Source organism: Mandrillus leucophaeus, unplaced genomic scaffold, assembly GCF_000951045.1.
Source record: "Mandrillus leucophaeus isolate KB7577 unplaced genomic scaffold, Mleu.le_1.0 Scaffold123, whole genome shotgun sequence".
NCBI lineage: Eukaryota > Metazoa > Chordata > Mammalia > Primates > Cercopithecidae > Mandrillus > Mandrillus leucophaeus.
Genome location: NW_012100654.1, coordinates 1,690,367 through 1,699,851, shown reverse-complemented (window position 1 = coordinate 1,699,851; position 9,485 = coordinate 1,690,367). Strand labels below are relative to the sequence as shown.

General features: G+C 39.5%; 1 pseudogene; it reads right to left on the bottom strand.

The window, feature by feature from the left end:
• LOC105533225 overlaps positions 1-9,193 on the bottom strand; it is a 13,526-nt pseudogene extending 4,333 nt beyond the window's left edge.
• Positions 9,194-9,485: the final 292 nt, after the last annotated feature.

Below are 9,485 nucleotides of genomic sequence, written 5' to 3'. Positions count from 1 at the left end.
CAACAAAAATTAGCTGGGCATGGTGGCACATGCCATAGTCCCAGCTACTCAGTAACCTGCAGCTGGAGGATTGCTTGAGCCTGGGAGATCAAGGCTGCAGTGAGCTTTGATCGTGCCACTGCACTCCAGCCTGGGTGACAGAGCAAGACCCTGTCTCTAAGGAAGAAAAAAAAAATAGTTAAATGAATTAAAGACCTATAAGTAACAGTTAAAGCTATAAAACTGTCAGAAGAAAAGTCTGGTGTGGTGGCACATACCTGTAGTCCCAGCTAGTCAGAAGGCTAAGACAGGAGGATCACTCAGGCCTGAGAGGTCAAGGCTGCAGTGAGCTGTGATAGCACCATTGCACTTCAGCCCAGGCAAAAAAGCAAGGCCCTGTCTCAATTTAAAAAAAAAAAAAAAAAAAAAAAAAAAAGCTATACAACAGCAATAGCATCAAAAAGAATACTTAAAAATAAACTTAAGGAGGCAAAAGACTTGTACACACCAAAAACTACAAAACACTGATGAAAGAAATTAAAGACACAAATAAATGGAAACATATCCCATGTTCATGGATTAGAAGACTTAATGTTAAAATGTCAAAACAATCTTCTTGAAAAAGAACAACAAAGTTAAAGGCCTCACACTTCCTGATTTCAAAACATATTAAAACAGTATGGTACTGGCATAAAAACAAGACATACAGACCAATGGAACAGAACAGAAAGCCCAGAAATAAACCCAGGCATACAGAGGCAATTGATCTTCAAGAAAGGTGCCAAGAATCTACAACGGGAAAAGAACAGTCTCTTCAATAAATGGTACTGGGAAATCTGGGCAGCTATATGAAAAAGAATTGAAGTTTGACCCTCATTTTACACCATACATAAAAGTCAACTCAAAATAGATGAGAAACTTTAATAAGAGCTGAAACTGTAAAACTCCTAGAAAAAACATGGAAGAAAAGGTTCATGACACAGCTATGACTTCTAGGATTTGACACCAAAAGCATGGGCAACAAGCGTAAAAACAGACAAGTGAGATTACATCAAGCTAAAAAGCTTCTACAGAGCAAAGAGATCAATCAACAGAGCAACCAGGCAACTTACGGAATGGGAAAAAATATTTGCAACTACACATCTGCTAAGGGGCTAAAATCCACAATATATAAGGAACTCCTACAACTCAATAGCAAAAAATAACAAATAGCCTGCATTTTAAATGGGCAAAGGACCTGAAAAAATATTTATTCAAAGACAACATACAAAAGGCCAACAGGTATATAAGCAGATGCTCACCATCAGTAATCATCAGGAATACGCAAATCAAAACCACAATGAGAATGTAATTCTTACACCAGTAAGAATGGCTATTATTAAAAATCAAAAACTAACAGACATTGGTGAGGCTGTGAAGAAAACGGAACACTTAAATATTGCTGGCGGAAATGTAAATTAGTTCAGCCACTGTGGAAAACAGTTTGGAGATTTCTCAAAAAACTTAAAACAGGCGAGATGTGGTGGTTTACATCTGTAATCCCAGCACTTTGGGAGGCTGAGGCGGGAGGATCACTTGAGTCCAGGAGTTTGAGGCTGCAGTGAGCTATGATCTCACCAACTGCACTACAGCTCAGATGACAGAGCCAGACCCTGTCTCAAAAAACAAACAAACTTAAAACAGAGCTACTATTCGACCCCAAAATCCCATTACTGGGTGTATATCCAAAAGAAAGAAATCATTATACCAAAAAGATACATGAACTTGTATGAACAACCATTATCCAAAAATAAAAATAACAAGTATTGGCAAGGATGGGGAAAGTGTAAACCCTGCGTACTGTTCATAGGAACGTAAAATGGTGCAGACACTATTTTTTTTTTTTTTAAAGTTCAGAGGTTCCTCACAAAACTAAAAAAAGAACTACTATACGTTCCAGAAATCCCACGTCTGCATATTTATCCAAAAGAATTGATAATGGGTTTTGGGTTTTGTTTTGTTTTTTGTTTTTTTGAGATAGAGTCTCACTCTGTCACCCAGTGATGCAGTGGCGTGGCACAGTCTCGGCTTACTGCAACCTCCATCTCCTTGGTTCAAGTGACTCTCCCACCTCAGACTCCCAAGTAGCTGAGACTACAGGCATGCGTCACCAGGCCCAGCTAATTTTTTTGTATTTTTATTAGAGATGGGGTTTCACCATGGTGGCCACGCAGGTCTCAAACTCCTGACCTCAAATGACCCGCCCGCCCTGGCCTCAGCTTCCCCAGGTGCTAGGATAACAGGCATGAGCCACCACCATGGATTTCTGAGGAAATATTCACACTTATGTTCACTACAGCAGTGGTCCCCAACCTTTTTAGCACCAGGGACTGGTTTCATGGAAGACATTTTTTCAATGGATCAGGGATGGTTTCAGGATGAAACTGTTCCACCTTAGATCATCAGGCATTAGATTCTCAAAAGGAGCATGTAAAATAGATTCCGCTGTTAACAATAGGCTTCATGCTCCCAAGAGAATCTAAGAGAATCTGACACCACTGCTGATTTGACACTAGGCAGAGCTCAGGCAGTAATGCTCACTGACCTGCCGCTCACTTCCTGCTGCGCAGCCCAATCTGTAACAGGCCTCGGACTGGCAGCGGTCCATATGTGTATACATACACACAATGGAACATTATTCATCCTAAAAGAAGGAAATTCTGTAACGTTGACAACATGGATGAACCTTAAGAACATAAGTGAAACAAGCCAGTCACAGGAGGCCAAATACTGTGTGATTCCACTTTTATGAGGGATCTAAGATAAAGTAGTCAATCTCATAGGAGCAGAAAGTAAAACAATGGTTGCCAGGGGATGACGGGAGGTAGAAATGAGGAGTTGAGGCTGGGTGTGGTGGTCCACACCTGTAATCCCAGCACTTTTTGAGTGACCAAGGTGGGAGGATCGCTTGAGGCCAAGAGGTCAAGACTACAGTGAGCTGTGATCGCACCACTCCACTCTAGCCTGGGCAACAGAATGAGACCCAGTCTCTACAAAAATAATAGAAAATTTTAAAATTAGCCAGGCGTGGTGGCAGGCGCCTGTAGTCCTAGCTACTCAGAAGGCTGAGGTCAGAGGCTCGTTTAAGCCCAGGAGGTTGAGACTGCAATCCATTACTGCGCCACTGCACTCTGACCTGGGCCACAGAGTGAGACCATGTTTCAAAAAAAAAAAAAAATGAGCAGCTGCTATTCAATGGGTGTTGTTTAAGCTATCCAAAATGAAAACGTTCTAGAGATCTACTGTACAACATTGTGCTTACAGTTAACAATACTGTATTACACACTTAGAAATTTGTTAAAAGGGTAGATCTCATGTTATGTATTTTTTATTACAATAAGAAAATTTTAACTGTTATGCTTCAAAAGACACTATCAAGAAAGTGAAAACAACCCACAGAATTGGAGAAGATATCTGCAAATCATTTAACTGATAAGTCTAATATCCAGAACATATAAAGAACTCTTAAAACCCAACAATAAAAAGACAACCCAACTAAAAAACAGGCAAAAGATCTGAAGACATTTCTCCAAAAAATACATACAAATGGCCAATAAGCAGAAGAAATGATGCTCCACAGCATTAGCCAACAGAGACATGCTAATCAAACCATGAAATACTGCTTCACACCCACCAGTATAGCTATAATCAAAAAGCCACTAAGAAGTGTTATCGAGGATATGGGGAAACTGGAACCCTCATATACTGCTGATAGAAATGTAAAATGGTAAAGCTGTTTTGAAACATAGTCTGGAAGTTACTCAAATGGTTAAACAGAGGTACCACATGACTCAGCAATTTTTCACTCCTAGATACACATATACACAAAAGAAATTAAAACAAATGTTCACATAAAAACTTGCACATGGACGTTCACAGCAGCATTACTCATAATGGCCAAAAAGAAAAAAAGTGGAAACAACCCAACAACTGATGAATGGATACAGAAAAAATGTGGTAAGCCCATATAATAGATTACTATTCAGCAATAAAAAGGAATCAACTGCTGACACATGCTACATCATGTAACATTACACTAAGTAAAAGACGCCAGACATAAAAGACCATCTACTTTACGATTCCATTCATATGAAATGTCCAGGCAAAGTCCTAGAGACTGAAAGTAGACTAGTAGTTGCCAGGGACCGGGAGGAACAGGGAATGGAAATTGACTGCTAATGGGTAGTTTCTTTTTAGGGTGATGAAAATGTTCTAAAATTGATTATGGTGATGGCTGTACGACTGTGTAAATACGCTGAAAACAACTGAACTGTACAGCTTAAGTGGGTGAATTGTATGGTGTACAAGTTATACCTCAATAACACTGTTTAAGAAAAACTACATGATGGCTGGAATTTGCTTCAAAAATAATATGGAAGATCTAAGTAAATGGAGAACTATCCTGTGGTCATGGACTGAAGGACCTCTATACAATAAAAAAAAAAAATCTTCTCGAATTCAACTATAGGTTTATTCAATTCCTATCAAACTCCCAGCAAGATTTTTGTTGTAGATACAGATGTGATTATTCTAAAATTTATATGGAAAGGCAACAAAACCAGAGGAGCTAAAACAATCTTGACAGAGAAGAATGAAGTGAGAGGAGGCACTCTACTCAATAAGACTTACTATAAAGCCATAATAATCAAGACAGCGTGGTACTAGAGGGAAGACAGACACACATATCAATGGAAGAGAACAGAGAACCCCAAAACAGACCAACACAAGTATGTTCAACTGATTTTTGGACAGTTTGGAAGTTTCTTAAGTAACTAAACATGTACTTGCCATACAACCCAGCAATCCCACTTTTGGGCACTTACCTCAGAGAAACGAAAACTTTTGTTTACAAAAAACCCTGTACACAAATGTTCATAACCTCTTTATTCATAATAACAAAACACTGCAACATACTAAAAGTTCTTCAACAAGTGAAGGGCTAAACAACGTATGTATACAAAGCATACATACATAAACAAAGTACGTCGTTCTGGAAAGAACAAAACTATGGATAGTAAACAGTTTGCCAGGGTACAAGGAGTGTTGGAATGGGATGGGAATATAAAGGGATAGCAAGAGGAGTTTCCTTTGTGATGATGCAATAGTTCTGGATCTTGGTCTTGGTGGTAGTTACATGAATTTATATATGGAATAAAACTGCTAGAACTGTAAACACACAAAAATGAGTGCGGGGTTAAAAAACAGTGAAAATGACAAATTCTGTAGTGTGGTTAGCAGTAATATACCAATGCCAATTTCCTAGTTTTGATGTCTTACTAGAACTTTATTAAGATGTCTAGGTGAAGGGTACACAGGACTCTGTACTAATTCTACCGTTTCGCCATATTTCCCAGGCTGTTCTTGAACTCCGAGTTCAAGAGATTCACCTGCCTTGGTCTCCCATAGTGTAAGGATTACAGGCATGAGCCACTGTGCATGGCCCAGAATAAAGTTTAAAAAAAAAAAAAATTAACATGTGAGGCCAGGTTCAGTGGTTCATGCTTGCAATCCCAGCACTTTGGGAGGCCAAGGCGGGAAGATCATGTGAGCCTAAGAGTTTGGAACAGCCTGGGCAACACAGCAAGACCCCATCTCTATATAAAAACTAAAAAAGAGAGAGGAGAGAGGGGTAAGGTGGAGGTATAGATGACATAAGCTTAGCCATTAATTGCTATATCAGAGTTCATAATATTCTATTTTTCTTTCAGTTTTTCCATAATAAAAGGTTAATAGAAATATAAGAAAGCCATATTAAAAGCAGTTTCTCTTGATTCCATTTTTCTTTATGCTAATATGCATTTTAAGTTTTTTCTATTAAATAAATTTTTTACATAAAATTTAAATTTTAAATTTCAAAATTTTAAAAAATTTAAATGTTGAATATAAATTTTTAAGGAAATCTTTGCTCTTATTGTCTTTTTGGAGATGTCCACTGCTCCTGGGGCCATACAAATCACACTCAGACATGCAGAGCCTGGAAAACTTAGTTCACTTTTTTTGCTTTTTTTTTTTAGGAAAAAAAATTAAATATAAAAGAACCCCATTGAGGGAACACTTATTCTATTTTATGGAATTAAGTGTTGCCCAATTTTTTAAAAAATTAATTTAAAAAAAGAACCCCATTGATACTTCTTCTGACAATACACTGCTTAAGCAATCTGAAAATATTTCATCTAAATATCCAATTAATATTTCCCCAATTACATTTCACCTGAAGGTTTCAGTATCTTTTTCTAAAATTAACTAAGGGGCCTTGCTATAACACATTTACAATCAGCACAATAATTCACTACTTTAGTGATCCTCACACAACAGAACAAATGTGTCAAGTTCAAGATATCCTAAGATGTTTCAGTAATTCTGGTTGAGTTTGCATTCAAAATTTTGCCTAAGCTAACTAACTTTAACTGTTTTGTTTTAAAAAGTGTATGTAGTCTTTTTAAATTTTTCAGACATTTTCTTAAAAAGCAGCCACTGAAAAGTTTATAGTGGTAACAACACCATGCTGAAGAATTCAAAAATATGTGTGAATCTGAAAAAGTAATTCATTGAAAGAGAGTATTTCTCACAACGCGATTATTTAAAATTGTAATTTGATTAAATTTATCTGTATGAAGCAAAAGTGATGCCACACCCTTTCCCTCAGCAATGATTTAAACTAAGAAGTAGAAGTAAAAAGACACCTGAGCTCTGCATTATCTGTCCAACCTTGGGTAAGTCACTATCTCTCCAAAACTCAATTTCTTCATCTACACACTGAAGGAGTTACACTTGTTAACCTTCCAGCTCCACAATCCTGTGTTCTAATGTTCTAATATATACTTCATAACCTTTGACCCATGATCATTCTAATGACAACACTGGAAAAAGATTTATAATATACATGATATAGCGGTATCAATTACATTACAAATAACTTTCACAGGTTTAAACCATTTGGGAGAATGTTATTCTCAATACACCAGATCAGGGTTTTGTCAACATCAGCACTACTGACATTTTGCACTGGATAATTTCTTTATCATGGGGACTGTCACATGCATTGTAGGAGGTTTATCTACCCACTAGATGCCAGTGGAACCCCCCCAGCATGCTGAACAAAAATGTCCCCAGACATTCCACAAAATCACCTCTGGTTTGAGAACTACTGCATTCGATTAAAAATGTCCAGGGTTTTTTGGAGAAGGGAAAAAGGAAGAAGACTGTTTTTGTTTTGTAATATAGGAGGAAAGGCATAAGAAAGGCTAGGAATGTTTTCCAGCAAAACAGAAGGTCAGGCTGGGCACAGTGGCTCACACTTGTAATCCCAGCACTTTGGGAGGCCAAGGCAGGAGGATAGCTTGAGGCCAGGAGTTCGAGACCAGTCTGCTCAACACAGTGAGACCCCAGTCTCTAAAAAAAAAAATTGCAACTCACATACTAAAAAAAGGTACCCTCTTGTATGAGGCCTAGTGAAAACAATTAAATATTATTGTGTGGCTAACACAGTAACAATGAGAATAAAAGTATATAAGCTATGGGGAAATCTGTAGGTATTCCATCCATGCCTTGTAGAGAATCCTCAATAAAGAGGTCCAAAGGTTTTTAACAGAGATTAACGACATTAACTTAATTCCTCTTAGCATTTCAAGGAGGCTAAAAGTGCTAAAGTTACTCCCTATTCTAACCACTGAGAACACTCGCATGAAAAACATATCTTCCCCCAGTTAAATACCGTAAGCATCTACCTGTTGTAATAAAATGTAAATGTGGTACTTCTAGTGTCACTAGAAGTAACACTGTGGAATATCCTCAAGTCCTCTGTTTTTAAAGAAAGGCCAAAAAAATCTAGTGGGGAGAAATTACATTTAAATGTTATAACAGAAAAGTAAACGTTCACACGTTCACTTTTTGGCTCAGCCATATTTTCCACCAAACAGACAAATACCCAGTTTCCTTAGTCTATTCTTGGATTGGTCACCAGACTGGGCATGAGAAACCCAGAGTCTATTCCCAGCTCCAAAACAGACTGGTAATCTCAAGCAAATTATTCAGTCAGGTTAAGGTTCTATACCTGTATCATGCTAACAATACTGAAAATCTGCCCAGAAACAAGCACAGAGAAACCCAGGACTCGCTCCTGCATCCAAAGGACAACTGCAAACATATTTTTAGATTTATTAAATCTAAAAATCTGAATAGGATTTTATTTATAGCAACATTTTAACACCCTTGAAATTTCCAAACTGAGTGGTGCCTTTACCACTGCCCTCTATAAAATTAAGAAACGCTCTTTTTTAATCACAACATGCCTAATTTTGCAAAATTCTTCATGTAAACTCAACAAATCACAATTATTATGTAAAACAAAAAGCTGTTTTGAATTCAAGCTGTTGGAAAGAGTTTCAACTTTTGCATTTCCAACTCTAGCTTTCAATCTACTGCACAAGTAGTTCTTTCCTGGCATCATAAAAGGTGTTTCACAAAGTCTGGAGAGCAAAAGTTTGCCCCCCAGCCCAATTCTGGAAAGGCCTTAGGATTGTTCTTATCACTAGACAGGCAGGGGTTTTAAATATAAGGATACAGGTATACATTTTTTGCTCTTAATACCCAGTAAAAAGCTGTCTAGTAAAGCAAGTCACCTGCTGAACTTTTCACAGACATGAAACTGTAAACACAATGCAGTTCAACAGAAGATTTATAAAAGAGGAATAAGAGGAAAACCGGGTGTCCATTATCAGCCTTCGGCTGCCCCCCGTCCCCACTATCTGGCGTACACTTGTTAGTGGCTGCGGAGAAGCCACTCACAGAGTTTCCCATCCCGCTGAGGGAAGGAGCCCTGACTGCGCCAGCGGGGCAGACCCAGAAGGCGCGGTGTCTGGGAGGTCTGGCCGCCGCAGACGTCCCCGTCCCCGCCCCCGCCGAGGCCCCAAGTGCGCCACCTTCTCCGCGCCCCTCCACCTCCTCTCTGCAGATGGGCGCACGCGCACAAATACACGCACGCACGCACGTACACACAAAAGGAAGTCATGGAAGGTGCTGCTCCCTGCACACGGGCACACTCGCGCAGGGCACACTCGCGCGGGACACACAAACAAACCCCAAAAGGACGCGTGCAGGGTTCGCCAGACAGTGGGCAAAGTCCATCCTTCCCGCCCCAGGGCCTGCTCACTTCAGGGGGCGCCCACTCGCCCATCCACGGGCCCAGAGCGCACAGACCCAGCCGGGCGGCAACCCATCCGCCACCACGCAGCTCCACGCCGCTGCTCCACAGTCGCCAAGCGCACAGCCAGCACAGTCCTGCCCGCGAAGCTGGCCCAATGGGGCCCGGGTTGCAAAAGCCCAGGGAATATCAGGGCTCCCTACTTCCAAGTTTCTTTAATAAAAATATTACATTTAATGATGCTTGTCAATATCCTCACCCCTACAAACCATGGCCTGTTTAAATCCCTTTCCTTAAAGAACCAGTTATCAATAGTATCCAACAA